Raw genomic sequence first — 19418 nt, forward strand, 5'->3', positions numbered from 1 at the left:
ACAGAGTCGGACACGACTGAAGTGCAGCAGCAGCAGCATGGGCTAACCAGGTGGCAGTAGTGGTAAAGAATCCTCCTACCAATGAGGGAGATGTCAGCTTGATCCCTGGGTAGGAAAGATCCCCTGGAGAAGGGAATGACTGCCCACTCCAGTATTCTTGCCTAGAGAATCATGGAACGAGGATCCTGGTGGGCTGCAGTCCACGTGGTAAAAAGAGTCAGACACGACTGAGTGACTGAACACACACATACATGTTCAACCCACACCACCTTCTCCCAAATCTCCAGTGTGAGCAGTGAGTCTTTAGACTTTCTCAAGCACCTGATCTGGGAGAAAAAACAGAGAAGTAAGAAAAAGTAAACAAAACTGAGTCACACTGATGGCAGAAGACTGAGGTAAAGTTCTTAAGACTCCTGCAGTTGAGGTCTGCAAACACCATGAACCCAGACCCCAACTCCAGTTTCTTGGAGGCTCTCCCTCAGGAGACCTGCTCTTAGATCAGTGTGATGGTTCAATCTGTGGCACCCCTTAATTTGAGCCAGTTGATCCTCTGAAGCTCAGGTGCAAATTTATGGCCCATATTCAATAACAGGGACAAACCTTGTTAACTCATTTCTGCAGCCTTTAACTTATTCTACCCCCTTAGTTTCACCTTCACAAGTTTATTTTTTCCCCTGTATTTCTATTAACCTCTCATTTTCTTTAGGACAAGATGGAATATAAATAACAGGAAAATAAAAACAAGTATCATATTACCAATCTGTATGGAAAATAAGCAACCTGTCTACAAACACAACTGCTGTCCACCTCTGTGCAATGCTTTCATTACAAAATCATCAGCTCAGCTTTCAATCAATGATTTGAAATCATGGCACTTAAAAGAAACCTTAATCTAAAGTTGTCCGCTGTTCAGTTCCTTTCTTGGATCAGGGAAAATTACTAATACTTGAGAGAACTAGTTTTTGGTGAAATTGTTTCCTCCATTTTATCGTATTTGTTTTTGTTCAGCCACTAAGACGTGTCTGACTCTTTGTGACCCCATGGACTGCAGCACGCCAGGTTTCCCTGTCCTTCACTATCTCCCAGAGTTTGCTCAAACTCATGTCCACTGAATCAGAGATGCCATCCAACCTTCTGCCCTCAATCTTGCCCAGCATCAGGGTCTTTTCCAGTGAGTCGGCTCTTTGCATCAGGTGGCCAAAGTATTGGAGCTTCACCTTCAGCATCAGTCCTTCCAATGAACATTCAGAGTTGATTTCTTTTAGGATATCCTTGCAGTCCAAGGGACTTTCAAGAGTCTTCTCCACAATTTGAAAGCACCACTTCTTTAGGGCTCAGCCTTCTTTATGATCCAACTATCATATCCACACAAGACTACAGAAAAAACCATAGCTTTGACTATAATGACCTTTGTTGGCAAAGTGATATCTCTGCTTTTTAGTATGCTGTTGAGGTTTGTCATGGCTTTCCTTCCAAGGAGCAAGCATCTTTTAACTTCACAGCTGCAGTCACCACCCACACTGATTTTGGAGCTTAGAAAAATAAAACCTGTCACTGTTTCCACTTTTTCCCTTTCTATTTGCCACAAGGTGATGGCCATTATCCTAGTTTTCTAAATGTTGAGTTGTAAGGCAGTTTTTCTTCACTCTCCTCTTTCCTTTTATCCTTTTAACAATGGTTCAACTGTATACATATGCTTTATTATCAGCTTCAAATCCATTTTGAAAATAAGCAAAGTTAACCAGAGGATGAAAAAATAACTCAATGATCACTGCTTCCTTTCTTTCTCCCATTCCACCTTCCTCTACCATTAGAAGCCCAATGTATACAATTTTTATCAGTGAACACAAACCTCTCTAGTAGTATCTTGAAAAAAATGTACAATAGTACTTATGAACAAAGAATAATAATATCAATTAAACACTTCTAAGTAAAACCTAAGTCAAAGAAGAAATCTCAAGAGAAACTTTAAAATACTTTAAATGAAAACAAAAATAGAACTTAACAAAATTTGCGAGATGCAGAGAATGCAGTGATTAGAGAAAAATTGATAGCACTGAATGCATATATTAGAAAAGAAAGATCTAAAATCAATAATATAAGCTTCCACCTTGGGAAACTAGAAAAAGAAGAGCAAATTAAATCCAAAATAAGCAGTGGCAAAAAATAATAAAAATTAGAGTGAAAATCAATTAAATTGAAAACAGAAAATCAATAAAGAAAAATCAATGAAACCAAAAGCTGTCTTTGAAAATATCTCTAAAATTGAGGAACTCTTAGCCAGATAAAAAAAGATAGAAGACACAAATTAACAATATTAGAAATGAAAATGGGGCCATTACTACTGATCCCATGAACTTAAATGGATAAGAAAGGAATATTATGGACAACTCAAAGCCCACAAATTTGATAAACTAGACAAAAGGGACCACTATCTTGAAAGACACAATCTACCAAAACTCATACAAGGAAAAATAGGCATATATCCATTAAAGAAATCAGCAATGAATTAATAATGAATTACCTTCCAAAACAGAAATACCAGGCCCAAATGGGTTCATTGGTAGAGTCAATCAAACATTTAAGGAGGAAACTACACCAATTCTCTGCCATCTCTTCCAGAAGACAAAAGCAGAGAGAAAACTTTCTAACTTATTCCATAGAGCCATCATTACACTAATATTAAAACCATACAAAGACACTGTAAGAAAGAAAAGCTATAGACCAACGTCTTCATGGACATAGACAAAAAAGTCCTTAATAAAATATTAGGAAATCAAATCCAACAATGTATAAAAAAGCATGTGGTACAGAGGATGAGCAACAGCATGGGCTGAAAAGGCCTGGGTCTGAGCTTCAGGCTGTTATATACTATTTAGTGGCCTTGAAGTCACTAAAAACTATTTTATCCTAATTGACACCTGCCTGCCTACTGTATGGGGCTTCCCTGGTGGCTCAGATGGTAAAGTAATGCAGGAGACCTGGGTTTGATCCCTGGGTCAAGAAGATGCCCTGGAGAAGTGAATGGCTACCCACTCCAATATTCTTGTCTGGAGAGTCCATGTCCATAGAGTAGCAGAGTCAGACCCGACTGAGAAACTTTCACTTTCATTTACCTACTGATTTAAAGGAATCAAATGAGAAAAAAAAAATGTGCAGAAGTACATCAAATTATATTGTTACTCCAAATAAGGAAGCACTAATTTAATGAACAGCAGCAATGCTACCTTGAGTGATGAGAATCAAGAGAGGGAATTAATAAAATCATAGCCGCAGGTTTAATCTTGGATGGGCTTAAAATTCACACTGGTATTCATGGGATTCCCTGGTGGTTCAGATGGTAAAGAATCTGCCTGCAGTGGGGCAGACCTGGGTTTGATCCCTGGGTTGGGAAGATCCCCTGGAGGAGGGCATGGCAATCCACTCCAGTATTCTTGTCTGGAGAATCCCCACGGACAGAGGAGCCTGGCGTGTTACAGTCCATAGGGTCACAAAGAGTCGGACACGACTGAGCGACTAAGCACAGCACAGTATACTCATGGCAATAGAGTGTGGCTCCAAGCCTAAGTAGCCACCTCTGGAATGCAAAGACACCATCAGGACCCATACACACTCCCCCAAGAAAATGACATTTAGGTTCAGATCCTGCAGACAGTGCCAGGACACCCCATCTCTCAGGCACCACCTAAGTACTTGACAACACTGCCATCCGATGCTCTTGCAGAGGCTGCATTTATTTTCCACTAAGTGTTCCGGCAGACTGTTTTACCAGAACCTATTACATAGCCACCAATTTATTTGAAAAGGGGAGAAAACACAAAAAAAATCATTACCCATGAGATATGTCACAGTTAATGGTAATTAATCAAACTTTCTTCCCCTCACGTAGAAAACCAGCCACATAAATAACCGTATCAGGGATCAATGAAGCCATGTATCTCAACCCTTTAAAAAAAGCTACTGGCAGAATGCTGCTCAGATTTTCTGCTGTGCTTAAAGAAAACTATTTTCAGAGAAAGGAGAGGTATTTTTATTTGGAAAGAGAAATCCATAATCTCTTTCCTCGATGTGTTTTCTATACCATAATTACATTCTTTCATGTGTGTACTCACATATTAACACAAGTGCACTTGATCAGAAACACCCACATAAAAAACTTAGTTCAGTATCAAAACACAAGGGCTTCCCCAATGGCTCAGTGGGAAAAGAATCTGCCTGCAATGTGGAAAAACTCAGGCTGATCCCTGGGTGGGGAAGATCCCCTGGAGGAGTAAATGGCAACCCACTCCAGTATTCTTGCCAGGAAAATCCCATGCACAGAGGAGCCTGGTGGGCTACAGCCCTTGGGGTTGCAAAGAGTCAGACACGACTCAGCACACACACAAAAAAAACATGAAGATACAGCTTTAGGAATTTCCTTTGATAATTTAGGAAAGCAAAGTTCATTTAGAAACGTTTGTATACACCTATATAGCGTAACTGTACTTAAAAAACGTGTCTGATCCCCTGAACTCATGTCTGTTGAACAAAATGAAGGGAAAGTGCCCCCTCCATAAACGGCCAAGTTATTCAACCAACTTATCTAAATGTGGGTGTTCATACTACCTTTATTAGAGCTAGTATCACCAAACTTCAAGCACCATGTATTTTGCTGTCCTCTCCAAAACTAAACTCCATAGGGAGCTTCATTCTTATGCTCCTCGACAATTCAGTATTTCCACAGTGAAACTTACTTAACCAAGTGCCGTTTTAAGGCTTCAAGCAGCAGTACTGTTCAGTGCGAAGGCAACTTTTGTCAACGAAAAATACTTAACCATAAAGGGATGTGGTGGCTATCTATGGTGGGTATCATCTAGCCTTCTCTGATTTAAGACATTTCAAAAAATCATGCCTAAACTTTTCTTTCTGAAATGCCTGCACATATTTTCTTGAATTCCTGAAAAATATATTTGACTAGACTAGGTTATTAACTCCAAGACCAAAACATACACTATTATTAACAGCTATTACTTGTACAGCAGTTACAGTGTGGCCTGAGCTATTTCAACAAGTTCATACAATTTGCCTTTCACTGTTTTACTTTGAAGATTGCAAGGTTTCATTTTTTAATGAAGATTCTAATAGAAAAATACTGGGGAGCCACAGGAATATAAGGTAAAGCACAGGGAATATAGTCAATAGTACTTTGTAATAACTCTGTATCTGACAGATGGTAACTACACTAATCCTATTGGTCATTTTGCAAGGTATAAAAGTACCAAGTCACTATGTTGTACACCTGAAACTAATATTGTTTGTCAACTATAATTCAATGTTTAAAATATTGGAAAGGAAGGAAGACTGAAATGAAATTCCCCTAGACAGAGTCAACCTTATTTCACTCATAAAGGAACAGAGCCAGGGCCAAACACAAGGGGAAGGGGACTGCTGCAGAGTCCATTTGCAGAGGTGGCCCCTGAATTTGTATATGTACCAAATGTTACCCAATACTGTTTTAGCTCAGGGTTTCTCAACCTCTATACTACTGATATTACGAAAGGAAAACTATTCCAACACTTGTTAAACCGATAAGGAAGATTTTAGTCAGGATTATTGCAATAGATGTAGACTATTGAAAAAAGGAGAGAGAGATTAGGTTCAACTCTAAACACAGCAAAGAGCTGGGAATTTACACTAATAAAAAGCATGAGGGAGTCAGGAGATGGAAAATTACTAAGACATCCAGGGTCGGGGATTCTTGGGACTTTCCTGGTAGTCCAGCGGTTAAAAATCTGCCTTCCAATGCAGGGAATAAAGGCTTCATCCCTGGTTGAAGAACTAAGATCCCACACGTTGCTGGGGGCAACTAAGCTACATGCCACAACTCCTGAGCCCAGATGCTCTGGAGCCCGAGGGCCACAAACAGAGAGAAGCCCGCACATCACAACCAAGCCCAAGGCAGCCAAATAAATTAAAAAAAAATTTTTAATTTCTTAAAGGGTAGGGGGATTCTTACTAGACTGACCTAACTTGCTGAACACAAGCCAGGGGTAATTAGACACTTTTCAAGTAGATGCAGACGGTACACAGATAGATATTTAACAAAATACAGATTTACTTAAAACTATGATTTGGGTCATGGGTAACTGTCTAACAATATTATTCCCTCAAATGAGTAAGAACAGAATCAGAGGCAGAATCCCGTGGCAGACCACATTTGTTTTTACGTTTGAAAAGTATACTAATTCACAAGAGCCTGGGGAAAACAGCTCAAAGTGCCCCCACCAATCTGCCCTTTCGCTTCTAAACGCAGCCCAAACCCTTCATTCCCATCCCTACGTCTCCAAATCTCCAACTGTATATCGCTGACTTAGGAGTTTGCTTTTGTTGGTGTTTCGTAACCGACACTACTTTGGTTTATAGAACATGTTTTCCATGCTCTCTCTCCTTATCTAACATTCTGCAATGCATCTCTGAAATTAATCTATCCCAGGCTACAGAGTCTATGAATACGAAATAGGTTACTGGGACACCTTATACTGATCAAGGGTCAGTTTCAAGAACCCATCCATGCACTCCACAATCATTTCAACTTTTGCCTCTAGAAACAAATATGTACTCATCATATTTTAAGAGGATTACCCTGGAAACGATGACAAGATAAAAATGACCCTAGAACCATCTAACGGTTATATTAATACTACAATCCAGCTATTGAATGTGAGAACTGAAGCGATGTGCTGCTCTTGTTTTTAACAGTTACGATAAATACCACTGGGGGGAAAAAAGACCCAGAATTTTTATTTTGGTTTACTAGATTCCATTAAGCAAGGTCTAACACTCAGCAGATTCATAAGGGTTATCTGCCTTTAGGTGATTTCACTTTCTTACAGTATGAAATGATAAAGCTTGATAAAAGGAGAGATTACATTTTTGAAAAAAAAATAAATAATAAAGAACAGGAAAGCAGAGCTAAAAGAAACAGCAGCTATAATTTATTTCTCTGTGAGAGTCTCAGGTCTCCTATAGTGTTTTCCTGCTTTGGCTCTTCAAATCCAGCCTAAGCTAAAATGAAGAGGTATGGTAGATGCTGTTACACATACACCAATTCCCAAAGACCCCAGTAGGGTAAAGACCAAAAGGAAGCAAAACTAAAAGAAGGTAAGTACCACGTGGGTTCAGCTGCCCTGCAGCACATGGGGTCTTCCCAGATCAGGGGTCAGACCTGCATCCCCTGCACTGGCAGGCAGATTCCCAACGCTGGACCATCAGGGAAGTCGAGTATACTCTTTTTTAATGCATTTATTTTTACCTTTTGAGACAATTACTTATTTTGTTATTATTTTTAACATTTCACCACTTTTTAAATCTTGAAGAATTCCAAGACAACAGTAAAAGATGAAGTAGTACAATTAACATCCATATACTAAGAAGGTACACTCTTAAATCAACAAGGGCAAATATCTAGAAAAAATGATTCATGAAAGTAATTATTTAGATTTTTCAGGTGCTGCAATTAAATCTCCTTAAAATACCCAAAAAAGTTGCTGATTTTATATAAAATAGCTAGGAGCACAAAGAGGTATGGTTCTTTTCAAAGCTACATTATATACATACTTTTTTAAAAATGCTGACATACTGTTCTGCCAATTTCTTACTAAACTGTCTGTGACCACTAAAGAGGAAATTATCCTAACCTATGTAGAAGCTTCTGGCTACCACTCAGTATCTATCCTCTCCTTATTTATTAACAGAACCTCAATTGAGTAGCAAGAAGCAAAGACCAAAAGCAAAAAAACAGTATCTTCCAGTCTCCCCTGCAGCAGAAGTGATGCTGTGATACTGTCTCATCAAGGGGTAGAAAGTAATATCCTTGCAAGGCCTTTCGGGAAAGTCCCTAAAAGCTGTAAAGGCCAGAGACAGAGTGCTGGCTAGCTCCTTTTTGCTTTTTTGACCTTCCTCTCTTTCCTGGAATGAGGGCCTGCAGATGCCAGACTCCTGGCACACATTTGAGATAAGAACACGAGGGCAAGGATCCCACTCAGGAGAGTGGAGCATAAAGACAGAAGGAACCTGGGGTCCCTGACAGTCAAGGGACCAGTCTACTAAGCCTGGATAGCTTAGTCCCAGATTTATTTTATGTGAAGAAAAAAAATCCCCAAATGTGTTTAAACCATTGATTCCTGTAGTTACTTTTGCATAAACTGAACCCTGACTGAACTGAACTGAACTGATCTGCTGGAGTTATTATACAAAGGTTATTATAACCTGCCAGAGTTATTTCACAAAGGTAAGAAGCAGGTGGAATTGGCTAAAGTCAATTAGCTCATTAAAATACTCATTTATTATTCTATGCAATCAACTCTGTTGAACATCTATGCTTGGAGGTAGAAGCACATAAGATGCAGCTTACAGTTAAAATGAAGCAACCAAACCAACAATTAAAACAAAGTTTGATGCGTCATAAGGGAATGGCTACCCACTGCAGTATTCTTGCCTGGCGAACTCCATGGACAGAGGAGCCTGGTGGACTACAGTCCACCTGGTAGCCAAGAGTCAGAGACAACTAACACCATGGTAGGGAAAGGGTGGTACGCTATGACATCAAACAGAAGTATTTAACCCAAGCTGTTGGTTGGAAGGCCAACGGGATCTGAGAAAGCTTGCCAGGTGAAATGAAATCTAACTTGAGACCCAAAAATGGAGATGGCAGTATTAGCCAGCGTTACCCAACAGGAGATGAAGGAGGAGTGCTGCGGAAGAGGAAACAGTATGTGCAAAGACCCAGAGGAAGCAGAGAGCGTGTGACCCATTACGGGAAGTGCAAGAGGTTTACCAGCTGGAACACAGACCTGGAGCGCGGCGCCACTCTTCTCGGCCACCGCCGACATCACAGAGGCCGTCCCTCTCTGGCCAGGCTAGACTCTGGAGTTGTTTTCTAATTATTCCTTTATTAAAACAAACCGAAATTAAGGACCAAAAGAGGCAAAGACTCTCCCAGCTCTCTACCTTGATTCTTTAAATGGTAGAATCGTCCTGTTCCTCCAAATTGGTGGGGCTTCCTCAACAATGAGGAGGATAATAGAAGCTTTGCCCAACACTGAACGACGGATTGAGAAGGGTTAGGCTGACAGATGGAGAAGGCAATGCACCCCACTCCAGTACTCACGACTTCACTTTCATGCGTTGGAGAAGGAAATGGCAACCCACTCCAGTGTTCTTGCCTGGAGAATCCCGGGGAAGCCTGGTGGGCTGTGGTCTATGGGGTCGCGCAGAGTTGGACACGACTGAAGTGACTTAGCAGCAGCAGCAGCAGGCTGACAGATGCAGGAAAGTGTCACAATGAGACTTACTGCTAGGGAGAATAACACTCTGGCAATTATAATAAAGAAATGGATGGAAAGAGAACGCTACTATAATATGGGGACAAGCGATGAAGGAGGTCACGACTAGACTTCTTACAACAGAATGCAGACAGGAAGTGTGCTCTGAAGAGAGGTCAGCAGGTGACCTGGAGAGGACGGAGATATGCAGGGGCAAGAAGACGCGGGGAGGCGTCCGGCTTGGGAGGGGAAGCACGATTAAGACTCCATGCTCCAGGATTCCGTCTCCACCAGTGAGTGGTTTTGTGACCTTCACTTAAACCCCATGTGTTGCGGTTTCTGCATCTATATAATGGGAATAATAATACAATCTCAAAGGATTTGCCAGGAGTTACATGGAAGTTCTCAGAACAGGACATGGCATATAAAGGATGCTGAATAAATGCCAGTCCCATGAAAAGTGATGGTGATGCCATTCGCCAAGAAAGGGGACACGAGAGGAAGCACAAGTTCTGGGGGAGAAGAACGGTAAGTTCGAGTTCGGATACATTCACCTGATCTGCCCGTGGGACGTGCAGGAGGCAGCTGCGGATACGGGGCTGCAGCTCAGAGGAGTCCGGCGAGAGTCAGAGGCCCCTGTATCAAGGGTGGTGTGAGGGTGACATCCGAGCAAGGGCCCAGCAGACAGGAAGGAGCAAGCCCTGAGGGGATGGAGCAAGATGCGGAGAAAAGAACTCAGGCAGCTCCCAGGGAACAAGGACACTCAAGGGACAGACAGAGGGGAAAAGATGGAAGGAGCAGCCACTGAGACAAGAGGAAGACTCACAGAAAATAACCCTAATAAAGGTGTACCGTAACAACTAAAGAAACAGAAACATGGACGGTGAGGTGAGGGAGACACCATCACGCACAGAGCACCAGCTCAGAGGCTGGAAATCAAGGGTAGGGACAGAAAGATCCAAATAAAAAACAGCGTTTATTTATTAACACTGTTCGTAAATTATCATAAGAGCCCCAGAGTGAAATCTCCAACTTGATAAGAGGCAGAGGGCTCTTTCAGTAAGCAAACTGTCCAAGCAAACTGCTTTATCAATGAGGCTAAGCCTGAGAAAAATCTCATACAGTAACCTGAGTGGCCAAGAAAGAACCACATTGTTTAAGGAAAGAAAGCAGAACACAGTGCCTTTACTGAAAAAATAACCCAAACTGCATTTTGAAAATAAAGTGCAACTGGCCCCTCAGCTTTCAGTTACTGAACCTGAAAAGCCACTTTAAATCACATCACTTTGGGGCTTGGAGGAAAGAGAGAAAGCCATTGGTCCAGATTCCAGATATGAGATGTATTCTGGAAAGTCTGCTGGAAAGCGGTAACTGCATTGGAATCTAAGACCACAGCATCCGAATCTCTGGGGAGACGGTTAGGGAAAGTGTACTGCTCTCTGAAATATGTTAAAGACACTTACCAGACCATTCATGCACACATCAACATCTGGGAAGCCCTGATCTGTCTGATCGGAAGACCAAGGAATAGAGAAAATGAAAAGCCTGGACAACTGCGCACAGCTAACAAGACATGTGGAGCAGCAGTCCTCACACTCTAACTTGTATCAGAATCACCCAGAGAGCTTGTTAAACACAAATTTTTGAGACTACTCTAGGAGTTTCTGATTCAGCCCAAGAATTCACATTTCTAACAAATGTGAGGTGAGGCTGCTGCTACTTACCTAGGGATCACACTTTGAGAATCTCTGGTGTGGACTAGTCATTAGAGAGTCTCCTAAGGGCTTCTCTGGTGGCTCAGACAGTAAAGAATCTGCCTGCAATGAGGGAAACTTGGGTCTGATCCCTGAGTCGGGATCAAAAGGGATCCCAGTAAAGGGAATGGCAATCCACTCCAGTATTCTTGCCTGGAGAATTCCATGGACAGAGGAGCCTGGGGGGCTACAGTCCATGGGGTCGCAAAGAGTCAGACACGACTGAGTGACTAACACTCTATGGACATCAACTCAATGCGACCTGTACCCTTAAAGAAAAGGTAGCGCATTTCAGAAATGATGCTGAAAATGAAACAGAAAACATGATGAAATATAAACTTTACACATGCATTCTAAGCCCTTCTGGTCAATTGGGAAAAACACAGAAAGCTGGAAAAGACCCAGACTAAACTAAGCTAGAATGAAATTACAAGGGTCAGGGAGAAGAGACCAAAATGACTGAATAAATAAAGACTAAATTCACAAAACAGGGTAGAGACAGGTCATAATTTTAAAATCTATAAAATTATGAAAAGGTATGTTCTGAATGACAGCATTAGGCGGCTGTTTTGATTATTTGACTGTAAGAAGTCACTTTTAAGTATCTTTTTGTGTTATTTACTCAGGAAATCTAATCCCCAAACGGTCTTGAGGCTAAATTTTTATTCAAAGCAACTTTCAAACATGGTTTCCCATTGGTTCCACACAAAGCCAGCGAAGCCACAGAGAAACATTCTCCCCTCACCACCGCCACCTTAACTCTGCATGACTCAGACCTTCCGGTATTACATTAGAAAGAACAGCATTCTAACGCCGATCTGAATGCTCCTCTCTGCGCATGCAGACAGCGCCTAGCCCTGAAACACTACATTCAAATATATCACTCTCCCTGTAATTGTCTCCATCTACCTGCTACTTGCCTCACAGTTCTGAGCACACCTCCAAAATCAGTAACGATGCACCCCACTCGCAACGCCCTCTCGGGGCTGCCGCACACACTCTATGCCATATCATTTTCACCCCTTCTCCAGCCCATTTCCCACATGTGGCTGCTGCTGTGCTACCTCTCGTACCTGCTGACATTCCCTTCGAAGGAGGTAATACACCCAAGGGTTAGAGCCTTTCAATGCCCATGGGACTCCTACATCCAGCTAAGCTGCTCCCCTACCTTCCGAGCATCTTTGTTACATATATTTGCTTTTGGACTCCTCCCACCCAACTCCCAACACCCTCCTGTCTTCCCCAAAGTAACCTTACTTCTAAAGGTGCAAGGTCTGGGTTTGGAACTTTTCAAAGTCATTCTAAGTACCATTCTGTCAACAAACATACCACTTTTTAGAGCTTAGAGGCAAAATCAGGCTACCCAGACAGGTGAATGATTTGAACTGTCATTAAGTTTTTTCCCAGGATTCATTACCAGCTATCCTTCATCATAAAAATGTTGATTCTGCTTATGGTCTTGAAACTAAAGCTTCCTAAGACATTAGAGGATCTCTCCTTTGTCAAACCCTGTTAGCCACACACACTAACCCATTTACCTGAAGACCAAAATTCAGAGTTTACCACAATCAAATCCCAAATATAATGTAATTGCCCACCAAACAACTAACTTAAAATTTAAACACAGGCTCTATGCTTACCGTCAATTATTGAATCTTAGTCGAAAGAAAATGAAAGTGAAAGTCATTCAGTCATATTCAACTCTTTGTGACCCCATGGACTACACAGTCCATGGAATTCTTCAGGGCAGAACACTGGAGTGGGTAGCCTTTCCCTTCTCCAGGGGATCATCCCAACCCAGCGATCGAACCCAGGTCTCTCATATTGCAGGTGGATTCTTTACCAGCTGAGCCACCAGGGAAGCCCAAGAATCCTGGAGCACGTAGCCTATCCCTTCTCTAGTGGATCTTCCTGACGCAGGAATCAAACTGGGGTCTCCCGTCTTGCAGGTGGATTTTTCACCAGTTAAGCTACTAGGGAAGCCCCAAATCTTAATTGTAAACCATATATCTGATAAAGAGAACATGTAAACAACTCCTATAACTCAATAACAGAAAGACAAATAACCTGATTATAACATGGGCAAAAGACTTGACTAAACATTTATCCATATATGAATGGCTAACAAGCATATGAAAAGATGTTTAACATCACTAATCATTATTAAAATGCAAATCAAAACCATGAGACATCACTTCATACACATCAGGATGGCTATCATCATCAAAAACAAAAACAAAAAAATACTAAAACCCAGTGTTGGTGAGGATATGGAGAAACTGGAATGCCTGTGTACTTCTGGTAGAAATATAAAATGGCTTGGCTGCTGTGGAAAACAGTAAGGTGGTCCTTCAAAAAATTAAAAACAATTAATATGTGACCCCACTATTTCACTTTAAGATATATATCCAAAACAGCTGAAAGCAGGAATGCAAATAGATTATTTACACACTCATGTACAACTAGCCTATTCATAACATTCAAAAGGTCGAAGCAACCCAGATGTCCATTAATGAATGAATGGATAAACAAAATGTAATGTGTGTGTGTGTGTATAAGAAATATTATTCACCCTTAAAAAGGAAGGAAATTCTAACAAATGGATGAACTGTGAGAACATCACTCTAAGTAAAACGAGCCTGTCACAAGAAGACAAACACCGTATGAATCCACTTCCATGAGGTACGTAGAACAGTTAAATTCACAGTGCAGGGGGCGGGGAGAATGAACAGCTATTTAATGGCTACAGTTTCATTATGGAAACTGGTTGCACAACAATGTGACTATATTTATAACACTTGGAACTATATGCTTAAAAATCGTTAAAATGGTAAATTTTGTGTTCTGTGTTTTAACACAATTTTTAAGTATAAACAATGAAATATTTTCTTATAATGGCCTTAACTTATAAACCTATAGTCATTTTTATCTTACATAAAGTATATTATCTCTTAATATTAACATACATAGAATGATATAATATTGTACGTATCTTTTAAAGTAAAGGTATAATCTGATTATAAAATACCTAAAATATTTCAATATTTATTTATAATATCAATAAATTTATGAAATATGTCTATTTATAAATAAATACTACAAATAATTGATAAATAAAAAGAACTGATGCTTTTGAACTGTGGTGTTGGAAAAGATTCTCGAGAGTCCCTTGGACTGCAAGGAGATCCAACCAGTCCATTCTAAAGGAGATCAATCCTGGGTGTTCATTGGAAGGACTGATGCTAAAGCTGAAACTCCAATACTTTGGCCACCTCATGCGACGAACTGACTCACTGGAAAAGACTCTGATGCTGGGAAGGATTGGGGGCGGGAGGAGAAGGGGACGACAGAGAATGAGATGGTTGGATGGCGTCACCGACTCGATGGACATGGGTTTGGGTGGACTCTGGGAGTTGGTGATGGACAGAGAGGCCTGGCATGCTGTGATTCATGGGGTCACAAAGAGTCGGACACAACTGAGCGACTAAACTGAACTGAACTACAAATAAATGATTTATTAGGGTGAGGGTGGGATGATTTGGGAGAATGGCATTGAAACATGTATATTATCATATGTGAAACAAATCACCAGTCCAGGTTCGATGCATGATACAGGGTTCTTGGGGCTGGTGCACTGGGATGACCCTGAGGGATGGGATGAGGAGGGAGGTGGGAGGGGTGTTCAGGATGGGGAACATATGTACACCCGTGGCTGATGCATGGCCATGTATGGCAAAACCACTACAATATTGTAAAGTAATTAGCCTCCAATTAAAATGAATAAATTTATAAAAAAAGAAAAAATATGTCTATTTATAAATAAATACTACAAAGAAATGATCTTTTTATAATGTTTATAAATTTTTTAGATTGCAAGTATCTAAAAAATAACGCACTTTATACACAAAGCTTACTTTCTGTAAAATTAATAACTTTATAGGAAGGATTACTAAAGAATGTACATGGCAATGAAAATATCCTATCAAAGTCTAGTATTTAATATTAATACTTTCTTTCATTTGGGGGATTCAAAGTACTTCATAAAATCTCTGAGTACTATAAAGAAAAGATTTGGTCTGTCTGAACCATAAGTTGCACAGCAAAGCCTTCATCACAATGTTTACTGAATAATGCTGGACTGGATGCTACAACAGCAAAGCACAGACTCCAGGAGCCTCTAAGACCTACCCCATTACTCTTTACCACCAGCTGAATAAGATACCTGAGGTACAACTTACCAACAAATCAAGAAGATATTTCATAAAACTTAGTATTTGGCATCTAGCTGTCAAAAACAAATTTATCCATTTGCATCCAAGGAAAAATATACTCATTTTAAATTGAGACATAAAGTTCAAATAACAGTAATTTGATCTAACAACATGCAACTTGAAAACATGAGTGAAAGCTGCTCAGTGTTGTCCAGCTCTTTGCGACCCCATAGACTATACAGTCCGTGGAATTCTCCAGGCAAGAATTCTGGTGTGGGTAACTGTTCCTTCCTCCAGGGGATCTTCCCAACCCAGGAATGGAACCCAGGTCTCCTGCACTGCAGGCAGATTCTTTACCAGCTAAGCCACCAGGGAAGCCCACTTAAGGACATAATCCTGTGTCAAAATAGTATACTAAAAATACTAGGATTGTTTTATTCAAAGCAAAAATCAAGGTGATTGTAATACCTTTAAATCCAAAAACACAAAGATTAGGTGGAAGTATGCTTTCATTGCAGTGGCAGTGTCCATCTTGGGTGGTAGTCACTTGTAAAATTCCCAAATCCTTCCCCCTAGCACTCTGATTCAGATTGTGACACACTAGATTTTGCAGCTAGTCTTGCTAATCTGAATTTTCATTGTGCATTTTTAACAAGTACTATAACGACACTTTAAGAAACAATGCAAAACACACCTCTAATAAGATGCAAATTACAGAGCCTTAGAAGTATATCTCATAAGGAAATTAAATCTCATCTTATTCAACCTGATAAACAATTGACAAATTGATCAATTTTAATAAGGAAGAATAGCAATATTTACATACAAATAAACAGCATATGCTTCTCTGTAAGCTACAAGTCTAATAACAATATTATTATACGACTGTTTGAAACTCAGAGTCACCTCTTTGTAGAAGTAACTTTCAATACAGTGTATAAGACTTCAAACACACATACAAATTATATAGAGAGAAACTGGTTTCATTACATTATTCCTCCTGGTTTTTTGATCAAAATTAGAACTTCCAATATCCCATAGCTCTGAAGAAATTTAGACTACTTCCCAAAACACCCTCTGAGGGTTTACATTTGCCACCAAAGAAAACAGGATGCTTCAAAGAATGCCACCAGAGGATTTAGATGCAGTTCCCAAAGAAAAAAAATCTTTGGGACTTCGCTGGTGGTCCAGTGGCTAAGATGCCACACTCCTAATGCAGGGAGCTGGGTTCGATCCCTCAGGTGTAACCAAGAGTTCACATGCAGGAACTAAGATCCAGCGTAGTCAAATAAATAATTTTTTTTAATGTTTTGAGTAGAGACGACAGTGCAGTCTCTCAGAAAGACTGCTTTGAACAAGATAATGTTCACCTCTGTGGACAAGGGATGTTACCTGTCATTCCAGTAAACAAGGACCAAGCCATCAGCCACTGCAGCACCCCACTCCTACTGATGGTATGCCCCAAGGGGAATTCAGGATAGAGAAAAACAGGAAGCACCCTGTGCTCTGGATACTGGCCCTAGATAATTAAGATGCATATCTAACGAATAATTTCACTGAGCCCAGATCCTTGTATCTTCCTGTAAGCAACAAGGCACTAAAACCATTAACTTGCAATGTTTATTTCTGTGATTAGCAGTTATCTTTTGATGTTTGACTACATGTTTTGTTTTGTTTTAAAGCTCAACATGCCTACACATCCTGGCTCCTCCCTTACCTCTCTGGAGCAGCTCCTCAGAGGTATCTGAGAGGCTGTCTCCCGGGCTATAGTCTTCAGTAAGGTCCCGGAATAAAACTTAATTCAAAACCCTCAAGTTGTGTGTTTTTCTTCTGTCAGCACCTGGATGTGTAAATTCAAGTAGGCTTATTTTTCTTTAATTTGTTACTGAACATTACCGAACACACATCAATAGTAACAAGAAAAGACATTACCTGCGATTGCTCTCTTCTGCTAGATTATGTTTGCTCACTTCACTCTATCGGAAGGGCAGAAAAGATTTTTCCAACACTTGGCACTGCTGGCAACTCCCAGAAGACTATTTCCAAAATCTATAGAAAACAGCTAAAAAAAAAGAAAGAGAGAGAGACCCACAATCATCAATAAACTATAAAAACCCAATCAATTTTTCTCTAGGTTTTCTCCCCTCCCACGTACCGCCATTTGTCGTGCACTGAATGACTCTGCCTCAGATTGCACTTATTTTTTTTTTAAAAAGTTATAAGCAAAAATTGAATCTTTATTTAGAAGTCTGAATGCTAGCCAAATATGACAGACTCCCACTGGGCAGCAGAAAGGAGAGAAGGATTCTTCTGTCCTCCAAGAGATGGTAAGTAATTACACACTTCTTTTAGAAGAGAAAAACAAATGTGAAATTAAATAAACCCATACCCATGCATCAGCAACATAACATTATAATGAGAACAAAATATAAAATAGCAAGAAACTTCATAGCCTGCTTCTCTTTAAAGGTGTGATATTCACCAAATATTCCCTGACACCTCTGACCTATTCAAATATTGACAGTTGAAAGTTCAATTTTTTGCCATCCCATGGGCAAAGTTTACTTTGGTTTTAGACACAGATCTCATGTGACCATGCCTACCTGGGAAGATGTTTCACAGCACAGTTACATGGCTTCCTGACCATACATTCAGAAAAACATGAGCATGAAGAAGGCTGAGAAGGAACTTCCCTGGTGATACAGTGGCTAAGATACAGTGCTTCTAGTACAGGGGTCCTAGGTTCCCAAAGAAGAGGAAGCTTGGAAATTGTCCCATCTGAGACAAACCTAGTCAAGGCTATGGTTTTTCCCGTGGTCATGTATGGATGTGAGAGTTGGACTGTGAAAAAGCTGATCGCCGAAGAATTGATGCTTTTGAACTGTGGTGTTGGAGAAGACTCTTGAGAGTCCCTTGGACTGCAAAGAGATCCAACCAGTCCATTCTAAAGGAGATCAGTCCTGGGTGTTCATTGGAAGGACTGATGCTAAAGCTGAAACTCCAATACTTTGGCCACGTCATGCGACGAGTTGACTTACGAGAAAAGACTCTGATGCTGGGAGGGATTGGGGGCAGGAGGAGAAGGGGACGACGGAGAATGAGATGGCTGGATGGCATCACCGACTCAATGGACATGAGTTTGAGTGAACTCCGGGGGTTGGTGATGGACAGGGAGGCCTGGCGTGCTGTGATTCACAGGGTCGCATAGAGTCGGACACGACTGAGTGACTGAACTGAACTGAACTGAACTGAGACAAACAGTACAGAGAACATAACCTAGAGAGCACAGCAAAGAGACTAACCCCAAGCACAGAGACCTCAAAAGGCAGAAAGAAAGTGAAGTCGCTCAGTCGTGTCCGACTCTCTGCGACCCCATGGACTGTAGCCTGCCAGGCTCCTCCATCCATGGGATTTTCCAGGCAAGAACACTGGAGTGGGTTGCCATTTCCTTCTCCAGGAGATCTTCCCAATCCAGGGATTGAACCCAGGTCTCCCACATTGCAGGCTGACGCTTTACCGTCTGAACCACCAGGGAAGCTAATGCAAATGCTAAACAAAGTGAAAGAGGATGCTATTCTAGATGAGAACAGGTGGAAGCCAGAGAAAAATGACCAAGAAAAAAAAATACACATTTTAATAAAGCAATAGATACTATATGTAAATTTTAAGCAGAAGAACCATATTAAGTGCCCAATAACTGGGAAAGAAGAGTTAAGTAAATTTGACAAAATCACCTAATTTACTTTACACAATTTTGTCAACCATTAGAAAAATTTGAATTTTAATAAAGTAGGGAAAACATCATTTATCATATAAAGAAGAAAGAAAACACAGAATACAATGTTGTAATTCCATATGATCACAATCATCAAGTAAAGCAAGAAACAGGAAGCAATTTGTTCTAACATAATTAGAAGTATTTCCCCAACTTTAGATGGGTTAAGGTAAGCAATTCAGGTCAGAATCTAGTACTGATAGGGACAGAGTAAAGGGACAAGGTAGGTGACTAAATAGTTAATCCCACTAGGGGACTATAAGTAGAAAAAATATGGGAGACCCCTGAAAGTTAATGATTACTCAAGAGAGAAAGTCTGCTTACCCACAAAACCAAGCAGGCTAGATTAACACACAACCATGCAACAGAAGCATGA

General features: G+C 40.6%; 1 protein-coding gene across 7 annotated transcripts in view; it reads right to left on the minus strand.

The window, feature by feature from the left end:
- Window positions 1–19418, minus strand: part of FHIP1A (FHF complex subunit HOOK interacting protein 1A) — a 315123-nt gene that overhangs the window by 209042 nt on the left and 86663 nt on the right. For 5 of the 7 annotated variants that reach the window (XM_088827974.1, XM_055405473.2, XM_055405469.2 and 2 more), the window contains exon 2: window positions 17200–17329. The exons of 1 other annotated variant lie outside the window; for it this stretch is intronic. The gene's annotated coding sequence lies outside the window, so the exon portion shown is untranslated. Of the gene's footprint in view, window positions 1–16984; window positions 17108–17199; window positions 17330–19418 lie in introns of all 7 variants that reach the window. One more of the 7 variants, XM_055405472.2, reaches the window with a different exon arrangement.

The sequence above is a fragment of the Moschus berezovskii genome, chromosome 19, assembly GCF_049115385.1.
Source record: "Moschus berezovskii isolate FMDL1 chromosome 19, NW_MosBer_1.0, whole genome shotgun sequence".
In the NCBI taxonomy this organism is placed as follows: Eukaryota; Metazoa; Chordata; class Mammalia; order Artiodactyla; family Moschidae; genus Moschus; species Moschus berezovskii.